Below are 14,409 nucleotides of genomic sequence, written 5' to 3'. Positions count from 1 at the left end.
TGCTTTTTATCGTTTTACATGTTGTGGTTTCAGTTAAGGTTTATTTTTTTAAAGTGTTGCATTGGTTAAACAATAACAACAGTTTGAAAATTGCTGCCTTGAAAGTTAATAAATTCTGAAGAGTGGAAATTAGATGCATAGACTCAGCTCGCAGAGACACCAGAAAAGTGACACCAGAAATTAGTAATTAAAGTTAAAAACAAAACAAAACAAAACAAAACCCTCTGGCTGCTTGGACATTCAAATGACTGTTCTAACTCGTTATCGACTCAATGAGTTAATCAAACTACAATTATAGTCTGTATAAACATGTAAATGTTACATGTAAAAACCTGGAAGACGTGATCAAAACAATGCTCAGGGTATAATCATAACGTCATCTTTCCAGTATTAAATAAGAATTTAGAAAATAAGCACTTCACTCTCCTAATAGGAAAATTAAACATTAACTCAAAGAAAAGGGGAATTTTAGAGATAAAAGTAAAAAATAAGTGAAAGCAAGAAATAACCAATATCATCAATTGATCTGTCAGTTGAAACTTTGGGAGTTAAAAAACAAACAAACAAATAAAAAGAGCCAATGAATTAGACAAATCCCTGACAATTATAATTTTAAAAAGAGAAAAAACCCCACAAATTAATAAAAGTTAAGTAGTGATAAGGTAATAATGAATAGTAATGTGTGACACTGAGAAAGTGGTTATAATCAGAGACCCAAAGGTGATCATGGTTTTCTAAGAGAATTTATACACTATGGGCAGGGAGTATACATAGACCCCATATATTCAGAAAGAATTTGATATATGAATCAAAATCATTTAAAATGTGCCACTTTTTTGACCCAGAAATTTGTTTCTAGTTATAAGATTGATAAAATTATTAAAGAAGTGAACAAAAACTTATTTAAAAGAGTTTATTTTTGCATCATCTGTAAGAGCGAAAATTAGAAATTTTGTAAATGTTCAACCATAAAGAACTATTATTAAATAAGACATGGTACCTTTATTCAGCACAACACCATGTAACCTTCAACAAGTTGCAGAATATTTGACATATTTATTCCACATAGGAAAGTGAGAAAGGCCAGTTTCAAAACATCAGTCCAGGCTCACTGGGTGGATTAAATGATCTAATTAATGTATGTCAAGGCATCAGTGGAGAAGACATTCAACATGCGTGAGCTTTTCCTCCCAGGAAACACAGGATTATTTTGAGAGCTTGTTGTGTATGACATGGCTGCTCCAAGCCTGGCATGTGGCTCCTACTTATCAGATGGACTCTGCCCCTCTACCTCTTATCTATATTCAGGAGAGCTACAGTTTGACTCTAGTCCACACTGGCGTTTTGTACCAGGATGCACGGAGCTAAACTGTGGTTTCTGAAGCAGTGATGAGATGACCACAAGATAGTGTGTGTGTGTGTGTGTGTGTGTGTGTGTTACTCTCTGACCTACTACTCTCTGTAGACGTGTGTTTAGCACTGAATGTCTTGCTGATAATCAGGGAAAGGCAGCTGCATGAAAACTAGAGATCATTCTAGGATCTGGCCACGATTTCTGAGTTAGTCTGACCACGAGCCAAGCGCTTTATGTGTATGTCTTACCTAGAGCTACAGCATGTATTCAGAGAGATCCTGGAACTTCCTGCTAGTTGTCACATCCATAAGAAGACAAAGCAGCTTTTATGATCGTTTTCATTAGACTTGGTGTAGTTTACCAAGAACTTTTTATCAAATTCTCTAGGTAGGAACCATTACAGTTGATTTTAATTTTGATGATATGGTCTGCTGAGTTGGAAATGGACTTAGCCTTGCTTGAAGGAAAAGTTTCACTGAATTATTCAAAATGTGAGCTTGCTCCTGACCCCTTCTTTTGCCTTGGCAAGGTCAAGGTAATGGATTCCTATTACGCGTGTCCAGTAGAGGTTCTCGTGGAGTCTGCGGCAAGTCTGTGCAGGGTTCCTTAGCATCAATGACCGTTATTGATTCCTGCATCAGCCCTGCATAAAATACCCTCTTCGCAAAGTGTAATGGAATAACCTACCTAGGTTCTTCTCGCCCTACAATTTGGATTTTTAAAACTATCATTGCAGGAACCTGTGGGTACAAGCCCTTCAGGTATGTGGTTCATTATGTATCTTATTGAGTAGGATTTCTTTATTCTCCTATCCTTCGGTACTTCTGATAATCCCAAACACTATTTTGGATCTATTTCAAGCTTTCAACGATCCTTCTATTTTGTGTCTGTAGGGTATATTTTTATTCCTAATTAATTAACTGTTACCTCATCCCAATACGGGGCAAGGCTTCACTGCCGCTAAGGGCCTTGGGAGTCATCTGTTTTGTCTCTTTTGGTAGCATACATACAGGCTTTGTTTCTTTCTTCAAATTGGGAAATCATGTGGTATCAACCCATTACACTAGAATTGTTTCAGGGGTCTGGTTTATGAATGTATAATAAGGTCAGGCTATAGGCCCCCGGGCAAACACGACCTCTTTGCAGAATGAGGACATCTGTCCCGTGAGAAGTGGAGACCCAGGGATGTTGAAAAGGTTTCCTGGTCACCTGAGTAATCTTACAAAACAACACTTTAATGATTTAAGTGTAAATAGATTGGACACATATGGATTCAATTTCCCTTCAATACACATGACTTGCTAAAATCCAGGGGAAAGGGCTTAGGGCAAAACTTGTTTTTGGTTTCTAAAAACCCAAACATTGGGAAATAACAGCTGGAACATTTGTCTAGCCCCAAATACCACGGTTCAGCTTATTCCTCAATTTACAACTTGTTCCGGGAAAGCAGAACGTGTCTCATCTATTCTTGTCTTAAGTGATAAAGTGCTCTTAAAATAAGGGGACCTCTTCCAAAAGAAAATCTTTGAAGAAAAACTTATCAAACTGCCCAAATGTAGGGTATCACCTGCTCTGTCCAGTGCAACTCTGATGTCTCTCCCCTGACTTTTGGTTCCATCTTTAGGGCTTTCCATTTGCTTGCTTTGTATTTTTGGTGAGTATTTGCAGCTCCTTGGGAGAAACTCTTTCCTTAACAGCAGTAATGAACTGTTTCCAAATATATATAGCTTTACAAAGACTCAACAAGCTCGAAAATAAAAAGTACTTTGAGGCACAATATAAAATTGTTGGAACTCCTCGAAGTCCACTGGGCCTGTAAGCTCAGCCCATTTTCCTACAGCGCCTCCCGAGTTCTTGTTCAAAGAGGGTAAGCTCACCACATCTCTTTGTCAAAGTGATGTGTAAGAAAGGACAGTGATGGTGTAGCCATTGATGACAGCGGGTGTTTAAGACTTGGCTGCTACACAGACAGGGGATCCCATTACCTCCAGCACAGTGTGTACGTGTGTGTGACTGTCTGTTTAGTGGTGGTGGTAACTTGTCCCTAATACCTTAGTGACCAAACAAGAGCTCTGAGTGGGAAAAATGTGTTTAATCTGTAAACCGAGTCAAACTGTTCACGATAGACCCTGTCTTCAGCCTGTTGTGACCATTTATTCTGCATTGTGCACTTTTATCTTGAATGTTAGAAATATTTACATCTACTTATGTGAGGTTTTTGTTTTTAACAAATACAAGGGGGTTCCAGTGTTGCAATTTTGGATATAAACTAAAAATAAACAGGGTGGCTTTATAATAATGGAAATTCGACAAAATGGTTGTGTGTGCACTGATGGGTTGATGGAGGCAGCATTGCCACAGATAAATGAAATTAGTCGATAATCAAAACCATCTATCAGTCAGTATTATCGCACCCTCCCTTACTGAATCATTTTATCAGAAGGGCTCACCTAAGTCATAAGGATGGTGACAGTTTTGAACATCTACCAAGTGCCATGTGTTTCATCTCAAGTATTTCTCATCATTACCAAGACTCTTCCACTTAGATGCTCTTAACCCCATTGTCTGGATGAGAAAACTGAGAATCAGAGTCTATTAGTGACTTGACAAAGGCCACATGCTTGTAAGTGACGGAGATACTATTTAAGTCCAGATCTGGGTGGTCACAAAGCCATTCTGTTCCCTTTGCAAGGCCACCGTCAGCCCTTTGGTTGTAAGATGGTCAGGAGGGGCAGCCAGACTATGATAGTGGTAGTGACAGCAAAGTATCAGCTCACAGTTACACAGATATTATGATCTGAGAAGCAACATGTTAAGTTCCTTGTGAAACAGTCTTCATAACAAGCACATTTATTGAGTGCCTATTAGGTGGCAGATTATGTTCTAACCTTTAATGGATCTACTGCTTAATGTAATCAAAGCTACTCCTACTCTCATGGTGTCAGGAGTGCCATCCTGGTGGGTTAGATAACGAAACTAACTGAGTTAACTTTCCCAAGGTCATCCAGCTGGTAAGTGGCAGGGCCAGGATTCAATGGCATGGAGTGTGGTCTAGAGCCTCAGACCTATCATCTGTGATGCGCTGTCTTTCCCAGCCCAGCTGCTGGAAGAGGAAGAAGCCAGAGCCTACAGACTTGGTGAAGCTGAAGTTTCAGGAAGCAGCAATATTGGCAAAGACTGGCGCCTTCCTCTGAATTGAGTGACACAAAAAGATTCGCGGTGGAAAGGTCGGAGAGTGAGCAGACTTGCACTGGGCAATTTAGATGCTCTTAGAGAATCGAGGACAAATCTCTGATCTGAGGCGAGATTAGAACAGAAGGGCTTGCAAACCATGGAAAAGGAATAAAACATCCTCACAGGACGAGCCAAAACGGAATCCTGGAGAAATGAACGGAGCTGCAGGGAACCCAGCTTCAGCAACGCCAGATGAACTGTGGGGCGGGGGATCCATCAATCTTGCAGAGTCAGTCCGGGAGCTGCTTTGCCAGTCTCCCAGGAGACTCTGGGCTGTGCCCCGTGCCCCCACCTCCCCTCATCGCCAACACGAGGCTCTGAAGCAGCTTCCAAGGCAGGAGGGTAGAGCCTGTGACCCCGGGTGAGGGTGAGGCTGCCTGGACCACCACGGGGAGGAATGTGTGGGTTTGCCCCCCATCTTCCTGCTGGGCCCACCTGAGGTGGTCATCTGCAGAAGGAAATGAGGCACATTCACACATTCTCTACATCCAGGGACTAGAGAAAGCCCTTCTGATGATGAAAAAGCCCCCAGGATTTACTATTTCAATGTCGCTACTTTTCCCAACCTCTTTTTCTTTTTTTTTTTTAATTAGTATAAACATAACTTTTATTTATTCTATGATTCATTTCTATGGAAGTCGAGTTGAATTAACAATATTACATTAGTTTCAGACCTACAAAGTAGTGATTCGACAATTTCTAATAGAAATCTCCGCCTGTATAGTGGCTGGGAGCTCTAATTTTTTGGAATGGTTCTAATTAAATATCAGATTGAGTCTGTGTCCCCATCCTAGAAGAAGTAAGCAGATAGTCCATTTAATTTACCTTAGCTTGCCGCATATACTCAACGCATCCATTCTAACCTTAGGGGCATAGGACGTTAGCCTGTGTGTGCGTGTGTGCGCGCACGTGCACAAATAATTCCAAGTTTTATTTGCGCCCCTGCTCTCGGCAGCTGTAAATTACACGGGGAAGTTTCTATAATCTAATCTGCGCTGCTGCCTGTTCCAGGCAGGGAGACTCCCACTACAAGTCACAGGCAGCCTGGCCTGACTGCTTCAACAACAGGAAATTTATCAAATGTGGAACTGGAAATTTAGGAAGGCGGGCTTCGGAGTCGCTTTCCTACAGTGGCTGCAACTCCCTCTCCCTGCCGCTCCCCAGCCTGTTCCTTTATCTGTGCAACAGAAAGAGCTGCAGGAGCTTCTGGCTTCACATCCACACACCAGTGTCCCGAGGGAGAGAAAGCAGCTGCCTCTTCTGGTGGCTCAGTCTTAGAAGCGAGGAAATGTCTTGCCCAGGAGCTCCCATCACACTTCTTCTTGTATCTAACTGACCTGCCTTCCTTTGGTTCAGGGAACTCCATGCACCGATCAGCTTAGTCCTGCCAGCTCTTATCAGTCAATGGCAAGGGGGCTGGGGCTGTCCTGAGACCAACCGGGTCTGCTCCTGGTCTGGGGTTGGGCAGCTTCCTTGAAGCCAACAAGTGCTGAGAAGAGAGGGGGAACCAGCCCAAAGCTGGGGTTCCCTTAGGAGAAGGAGGTGAAAGTGATTTGGGGCAGGTTATTCCTGAAGGGCATAGTGAGGAATGGGGTAGGGAAAATTAGCAGCCTCCTGGACAGCTGACCTCTGCCAGTGGTCCAAAGAAATGAATCACGTGAGGCAATGAATCAAACGGTGGCTCCTAATTCTAATTCCTGGGCAGCGATGTGGGCATTCCTTAGACTCTCAAAGCATCAGAGCTGATGGCTTCAACAGCTATCTCCCTCTGAAGGGGTCTCCGTGGAGCACAGCTGCCTGGCTCTAAGGAGCCCGTCCATGGGACCAGGTCCTGCTCCAGGCAATGGCTGAAAAGAGTTGGTTGGAGATATGATGCTTGCAGTGCTTCTGTGATGGTCCCTGAATGGGATCTTTTCAAAAAGTTCTGGAAGAGCTGTGTTGCCATGGTCCTGCGCATTCTGACAGCGGTCACTAGAGGGCTCACGGGGACACCTTTCGGAGCTGCCCTCTAGAGGTGGAGCCCAGAAAGCTGATGCTAAGCTGTTCTGCAGCTCAGGGGAGTCGATGGAAGGGCAGGCGGTCGCAGGAGACCTTGGAGGAGCAGCCCCAGAGATGAAAAAGCTGGTCGAGATCTTAAAGACAACGTGTTATCACCCACGAGACCACACGTGGAGCAGGTGTGTCTGCAGGGTCCAACATGGAGCCACGAGCCACGTGTGCTTCCCGAGCACTTGAAATGTGGCTCATTCAACTGGAGATGTCTCAACGTGCAAAACACACACCAGATCCTGAAGGCTCAGTATGAAAGGAAAAACTATGTAAAATGTCACAATTTTATATGTTGATTATATGTCAAAATTACAATATTTGAAAATATGGGGCTAAATAAAATAAATTATTAAAATTAATATCACTTGTTTCATTTTCATTATTTAAAAGTAATTTATTTAGTTTATTATTTTTAAACAATGTGAATGGACTTAGGGTCTTCTGTAAATAGCCATTTCCCCATGTAATTCTTAAAGTATGTGTGTTTTTTAAATTGGAATAGAGTTGACATACAACATTATATGAGTTTGAGGTGTACAGCATAGTGATTTGACATTTATAAAAGAAACTGAAAATTGCCAATGTTTGTGGCTCACCTTATATTTCTATTGAGTGAGGCTGTGCTGAGCCATTTGCTAAGGAGAGACAGTGAGTTGGTGGGGGTGGGGGCAGGGGGGACACACTGGGGAATCCTTGGGGGAAACTTGAGCCAGTTGACAGATACCCTTCCCACATGTGTCCAGCCTGGGGTAAGAGTTTGGCAACGATGATGTTGATGACAATGGTGACTTCCCCTTAATGATGTGGTCCAGCTTCTATCAGGTGCCACCTTCATCCACTGGGCACCTCTGAGAAGCATCCCCATCACCTGGGTATTCATGTGGCTACAACACAGTTTCTGATTTCACATCTCCACGGCTCACTGTCCTCGGATATAAAGCCTTCATGCTTGATGAACCTGCCCCAAGTTGCACCATTAAAAAAATTCCCAGTGTCAGATTAAACCCAACACCCAGTATATTAAATGCATCCCACGGTTGCCCCAGAGTTTCTGTGTGAATCAGTACAGATGACTAATGTCAAACCTGGATACAAAAAAAAAAAAACCAAAACCCCAAAACCACACCTTACACAAGCATTTATCATTTTTTTTTTTTGCAGTGTTTGACCATTTGGCATTTAGAGGTGGGAAAATGAGATTTCATGAAACACTGTGGCTTATGTGATCTGCCTCATCAGAGGCAGACACATCTGACCTTTCTGTTAACATCACCTACCACCGCTCAGCACGTGTCAGGCAGATAAGCACGTCGTGTGTCACCTTTTTTTTCAGAGGACACAATGGAAACTTCCAGCGTCTTCCTCTTTCGGAAAGCAGGAGATCATTACTTTTCAATACTCTTTATGTAACTTGTGGAAAACGATGAATAATGTAAGCAGTTTCAGCAGAGGCTTCCCCAAAGTTTGGCCAATATTAAGGCGAAGAATCAAAGCAGATAGAACTGGGAGGAATCCATCATGTGAAGCAATGACTAAAACAGTGACTCTAAATTCTACTTTCTGAGGCAGCGATGTGGGCATTCCTGAGACTCTCAAAGTGGCAAGGGCTGATGGTATCATTGGCCAAGGTTCTGTTACCAGAATAGGTCCCTGGCTTTCTTGTGCCCCATGATCATGCCTCTTCACCATCTCCGCCCTTGACCTCCACGGCTTTGACTTCAGAGGCACCTCCAAGGCCATCCCATAGGGCACTTCCTCCCTCTGCCTCTCCCCTCCAATCCTCCCAAAGTGAAGAAATCAAGTTTCCTCCACCTGCCAACCAAAGCCGAAAACCCTTGTATTCCATAACTGGTCACGCTGATAAAGATGTAAATATGTATTTCCCATTATGAAAGCTGGGATGAGCCTTGAACAATGGACTGGGTCTCATTCGAGAAATCAGACAACAGAACTGTATGCATCTTTCAGCCGCAGAGTCAGAGGATGCTCTTTAAAAACACCCATTCCTCAAACATGCACAGTCCCCAAATGCTACAACTCTAACGGGGACGCCCCTCATTTGTTCACGTACAAGTTCCAGTGCATCTGGCAGAGGTCAGCCCGCCACTAATCTAAGCGCAATGTGATTCAGTAGCAATACGTTCCTTTTTTGCCCAAACTCTGTTTCATCCCTTTCAAAACAAAAGCAAAGCTCATTTTGCCCTCTATGGAGGGGTTTTCAGACAATTTTTCAGACCGACTGAAGGGATAGCACACCTCCTGCGCTCACCTTCCACATCCAGCGTGACACAAAAACATGGGCTCCAAGCGTTTGACAAAGACAAAGCACTATGGAGGCTTAATGCAAAGAGAAGATGCAGTGAAGGTTAGCATGTTAAATTTGCTTCTTAATCTTGTTTAGATCTTAGATTCTGTGTATACATTTCATCAATTCATAATTCCACTCTGCCCAAGACCCAGTAGTAGGAACTGTGAGAGAAACAAAAGTTAATAAAAACAGGATTGCCGCCTTCAAGGTGTGGTCCTCACAGGTGGAACTAAATCATTACCCAGATAACTACAGCTCCCCCAGAATGGGCACGTGCTCGGGGCGGACGCACAGCAATAGTCCTTTAAAATTCCACTCCACAATTTCAATTTTTAATGTTTAAGCTATATCTACTATTAATTAAGACTTGTTTTAAAATGCAAACCAAAAAAAAAAAAAGCTATAATGATCTGAGACAAAGTTCAAGCACACGGCAGGTCTTGCCAGGAGCTGCCTCTGTTTCATTCTGTGGCCAATTATTGTGTGTCTGCAGGGCAAGGTGGGTCTCGAAGCCACGGATGTTTCAGAAGGGCAGCCACAAAGCACAAATGGGTGGCAGGGGAGGGGCAGGAAGTAGGGTCCGGGGAGGGGAGGGACCAGTGGGAGTGCCACACAGGGAGAGGAATGATGGAAAAGCAGAATAGGGGAAACAAAACTTTGGGCTTTGTCAGGGGCATAGGCAGAGCCAGTAAGAAGGAGATGGCACGGGCCATGCTCCCTGCACTGTGATTTGGGGCCAGCTCTTTAAAACAAGCACTTTGAAGCTTCTGGGCAAACTGCTTCCAGCTGCCTTCCTATCAGCCCAATGTTCAAGAGAAAGTATACAGTTCCTTCCCATTTTATCTCCACACTTTATATTTCCATGGAGCCTGGAACTTTTAACGAACCCATCTTAACGAATACATTTTAATGAACACATCTTTCTTCTATTAAAAACTCTGTTATTCAAATCTCTGGTTCTATCTCCTAAGAGTCATTCGATATCTTTGTATTAGGTTTTATTTTTACATTCAGGCAAAGAATTCTTGGGTTTTCGAATAATTTTTTGTTGTTGTTATCATGTTCCCAGTAGTTTATTTTAGAGTCCTGGGATCCTTGAAGAACAAAGCTCAAAGAACTGATATATAGTTAGTGAGCAGGACCGGCAGCTTTGATTCTTGCTATTGTTAATGTGAATATTATCAGGAATATTACTACTGAAAACAATACAGCCGTCCTCAAAAGCAACGAGGAGACAGCAAGCTCTCCTGTCGTGAGAGTCCTTGGGATGCCGTAGAAAGGTAACATCAGGTTTTTAAAAGGGAAAACTTAAATATAGACGTCCCCCCCCTTCTCAGAATATAAAAGTAGTGCTTTTGGCCATGGTAGTAATTTCATACAATGAATAAAAATTAATAACCATTAATACATCTGGAAATACAATTTACCAAATTTCACTGACTGGTAAATTATAGACTGCCTTGAGTTACTATGACAAATGTTCATGGAAATATGGGAAGTGAAATGCTGTTTTCCCATTGGCTGGTGGCTGGTCTTTAACTGTGAGGAAGGACATGCCCCGTAAACAGGAAGTCATCCCCATGGCAACGGGCCATTCAACTTAACTTTTTAACACATGAAGAGGTAATTACTTTATTTTTTATTTCCATTTTTATAATTTTCACAGTTTATAATAGCAGTGAGGACCTTTCGGTCAGGCATTTCCTGGCTGTTAATAACAGGCTGATTTAAGGCCACCAATGCTTGAAAGTTGTGCCAATTTTTTTTTTTTAATGAAAAGAGAGCTGTGATTTTCTTTTTTTTTTTTTTTCCTTCCTGAAGTCTATAGCATAAATAAATGACAGGATTTTATGTTCACACACATGGTGTTTTGATTTCCTGCAGATGATAACATCAGGGAGGTGACTGGTAATACTGGTGGTGGGGGTGCGGTGGGGGCGGGGCCGGGGTGGGAGAGCCATGGGTAAGGGGGTGGGAGAGCCATGGGTGGGGGGGTTCCTCTGGACAGCAGGTCAGAAGATGATCCCGGGGGACGGAGGGCCACACAGAGCAGGACTCAGAACATGAAGATCCACAACCTCAGGGACCAGACAACTTTCTGGTGGAGGCCATCATCAGTCAAGCCTTTCGTCTGAACTCACCGGAGACCAGAGTCCTGGGCATCCTCCCTGACCTTCACTCCCCTAGGAAAATTTGTCTTCCTTCCTAGATGGTAACCTTAGCGATCTATGCATTAAAAAATCCTAAGGCAGTTTGCAGTCACGAGTTGCCTTGGGAACGAAAGGAGAGGATTGGATAAAGCCATTATTTTAGGTCCTAGAGCATCACCCAAGGGAGCTAGAATGCAGCATCACTCAGTCTTTGCCGGAGAGGTCAGGCACATCCCTTCCCAGCAGCCTTCGGGCCATTTTAAAATCCATGTCTGAAGTCTCTTCTCCCCCAGCTTCCAGTCTCTGAAGGGAAGATGTCAGGAAAGGACACAGGAACTCTGCAGCAACCCTCTCCAGCTTTTCCTGCCTACAAAATAATCCTATTAACCATCAGTGTGGATGCATCAATGTGAAAAAAGAGGAGGCCTGAGAAAAATCTCTGACAGCTGCAGCTTTTGCCACCAACGCCCTGGGAAGCCAGCCCTGGCACTGGGCCCCAGAGAGGGTAAGAGGAAGTCCAGGCCTGGCCACCAATCCAGTACTCAAACCTAAAGGGTCTCTCAAAACAAAGAGGGATGTGCTACTCACGGGGAGAGAGGGAAGACTGATGCCAGAGAAGAGGGGAGAGCCCTGCAGAAAACAGAGACTCACACAGTGCAGGCGCCACACCCCAGACTCCCAGAGAGCCTGCACTTCCTTTGTAAGTGCCCGTATTCAGATGACAGTGCAGTCTGAGATAAGATTATTTTTTAAAAAATAGGTTTTTAAAAAATTTTTTTATTTATAAGTTTTATTTTTTAAAAAAACCCAGAAGAAGAATCTTAAGCTGTATTAGTAGCACACAGAACCCATCACTGTTGGAGAAGGGATAAATGTCCCTGACGGGGAGCTGGACGACAGCAAGGACATGTGCTCTGTCCCCTTCGTGTCTGAGAGGATTTCTCCCGAACCCCTCTCGCAGGGATTTTGTGCTCATCACCCTCATCAGCCACGCTGACACAGATGCCTTTGGTTGAGGGGCCATTAGAGTTAATTCTTTCCTTTCCCGTCTCTCTTCACAGATTTCGTTACTTTAAAACCTGAGCTACTGGGATCTGCTCCACGCTGCCGTCCAAAATCAGGCCATCTGGATTTTCCAACATTATCTGTAAGACGGCATGGCTCCCGGGGGCCAGACCTATTTTTCTCAGATTAGGGCTTCTCAGATTCAGAATTCCGTTATTTTCCTTCAATTCCCTCAAAGTCAGGGTCAGCTTGTGAAAGTTGTTATAGGACGTCCTAACTGTGGGAGTGTCCATCCTCCCTCTGAACTTTTCCTATCCAAACTATCCGATGAAAACACCACTAGGTTTGATCATGCTTTAATATTTTTAGCATCCACCAGAGGAGTTTTATTCTCTTATATAGCATCACCCAGGCCTCACCTAAATTACCATAAATATTAATAAAAGAATCCTTAATAGAGTGGGAAAGAACTGAGGGCCGGTGGCAGTGCCTCTCACACGTCTTCTGTATCCAGACCACTCTGCAGCTAAAACAGGGGTGTCTGGCCCTCCGTGTCCCAAGATTCCAAGGTTGGTTGAATCTGCGGATGTGGAACCCACGGATAAGGAAAACTGCCCGTACTCTGCTAGATTCTGGTATCCATGGGGTTCCTGGAACCAATCCAGGAAAACAAAGCAAGCATGGTGCCCTGCTCCCCAGCGGGCTTGCAGAAGAGTCTTTCCAACTGAGCCCTTCTTCTAATCAGGTTGAAAGAAGAATCCAGGCATCTCACAAACCTTCATCGTCTCAAGAGTGCCCCTCAGCTGTCGAGTGATGCTGGGACCTCCCTGGGGGGTCATGGCCACCCCTCTCCCGCTCAGTGAGGACGGGTGTGTTCTGATTTCCTCTCAATGTCAGGCACATGGTGGGCACTCAAAATTTTTTGAATGACTGGAATTGACTCCAGCCTGCACTGCTGTTCCCCGGGTATCTACCAGCTCACCCCTCCCGGGGCAACTTCCAACTCTCACTCCTCCAGCCGGCTCTCTCAGCCTTTCTCAGGAGATTTCCTCCCCAACACTTAACAGTATCATCAAAAATGCATTGTCTCTCTCTCACACTCAGTCTTCTGTGATAGACCATGTATCGCAGGTTTCCCATGACTTACAGTCTGTCTTAGGAAACTGTCCCTCTAGTAACAGACTCCCCTTCCCCTTTTCTTGTGCCTGTGTGCTTTCAACAGCCCTGAAACATCACTCGAGTAAGCCATAAGCAAACTCAAAGCTGTTTCTTTGGTTTGAGGCCAATGGGCATGGATGGATATACTCCTTACCTAGCTCAGAACCTCATTTTCCATTCTCTGACACCGGATCCTCTTGGTGCCCCACGAAGTAGACACCAAGGGCTCCCTGAAGCAGTCTGGTGTAGATGGGGAAATCTTCACAGGGCAGGCGGGCGATGGTGAGGAGGGTCTGGGACTAGATGTGAGGACCACAGGGGAGCCAGGGTAGACTTCTCCATTCATGCCACACGTATTTATTAAATATCTGCGGTGACTCGAGCACCCAGCAGAGAAAGGCTCTGAAGGCGGGGTTCAGGAAGCTGACCTGGGCAGCAGGCTGCAGGAAGGGGCGGGTGAGAGGCGGGGACAGGAGTAGGTCTGGGGGGAAAGGAAGCTGAAACCTCCCTCGGGCTCCAGTCACACTGACACAGTCACAGGCCACAGCGGGGACCGGGGCCTCCACGTTCCCTCCCCTTCCCTGCTCTGTTTAATTAATGTCCTTCCTGGGGTAAGGCGAGACAAGAGTCCCTGTGGTTTTTGTCAAGTCCTGAGCATCCCTGAAAACAAGTCCCCCTAAAAACCCAGTTCCTTTACTGTTAATCCCTCCGTCCAAACCTTTATTCTGTTTCTTGTCCCCTCTGACCTCAATCCTGTGCTAACTGAACACCCATCGACCACAGTCAGGTGAGTAAAACCGCTGTTGTGATAACACCGCTAATGTACTAACAGCGCCATAGAAGTATCATCCTTGATGCACAAACTCAGGTTGTTTCTCCAGAGTAAGATGAGCTAACAGATCCCTGAGCCATGGACCACCTGGCCGGAGGATCGTAAACCACAGACATCCTGACTCCAGAAACCATGATGAAGAAATGCCACAGAAATGTCACAAGATGATGATTAATCCCAGCCTCTTTGTTCTTCCCCTTAAAAAAAAAAAATTCCTAATTCAAAGACCAAGTTGGAGTGGATCTGAGTCTTGTCTCCCACTCCCTTGCTTGGCGCCCTGCAAATAAACCCTCACTCTGCCATAAACAGCCGCTGTCAG

The sequence above is a fragment of the Camelus dromedarius genome, chromosome 13 (assembly GCF_036321535.1).
Source record: "Camelus dromedarius isolate mCamDro1 chromosome 13, mCamDro1.pat, whole genome shotgun sequence".
In the NCBI taxonomy this organism is placed as follows: domain Eukaryota; kingdom Metazoa; phylum Chordata; class Mammalia; order Artiodactyla; family Camelidae; genus Camelus; species Camelus dromedarius.
Note: the sequence above shows the minus strand (reverse complement) of the source record.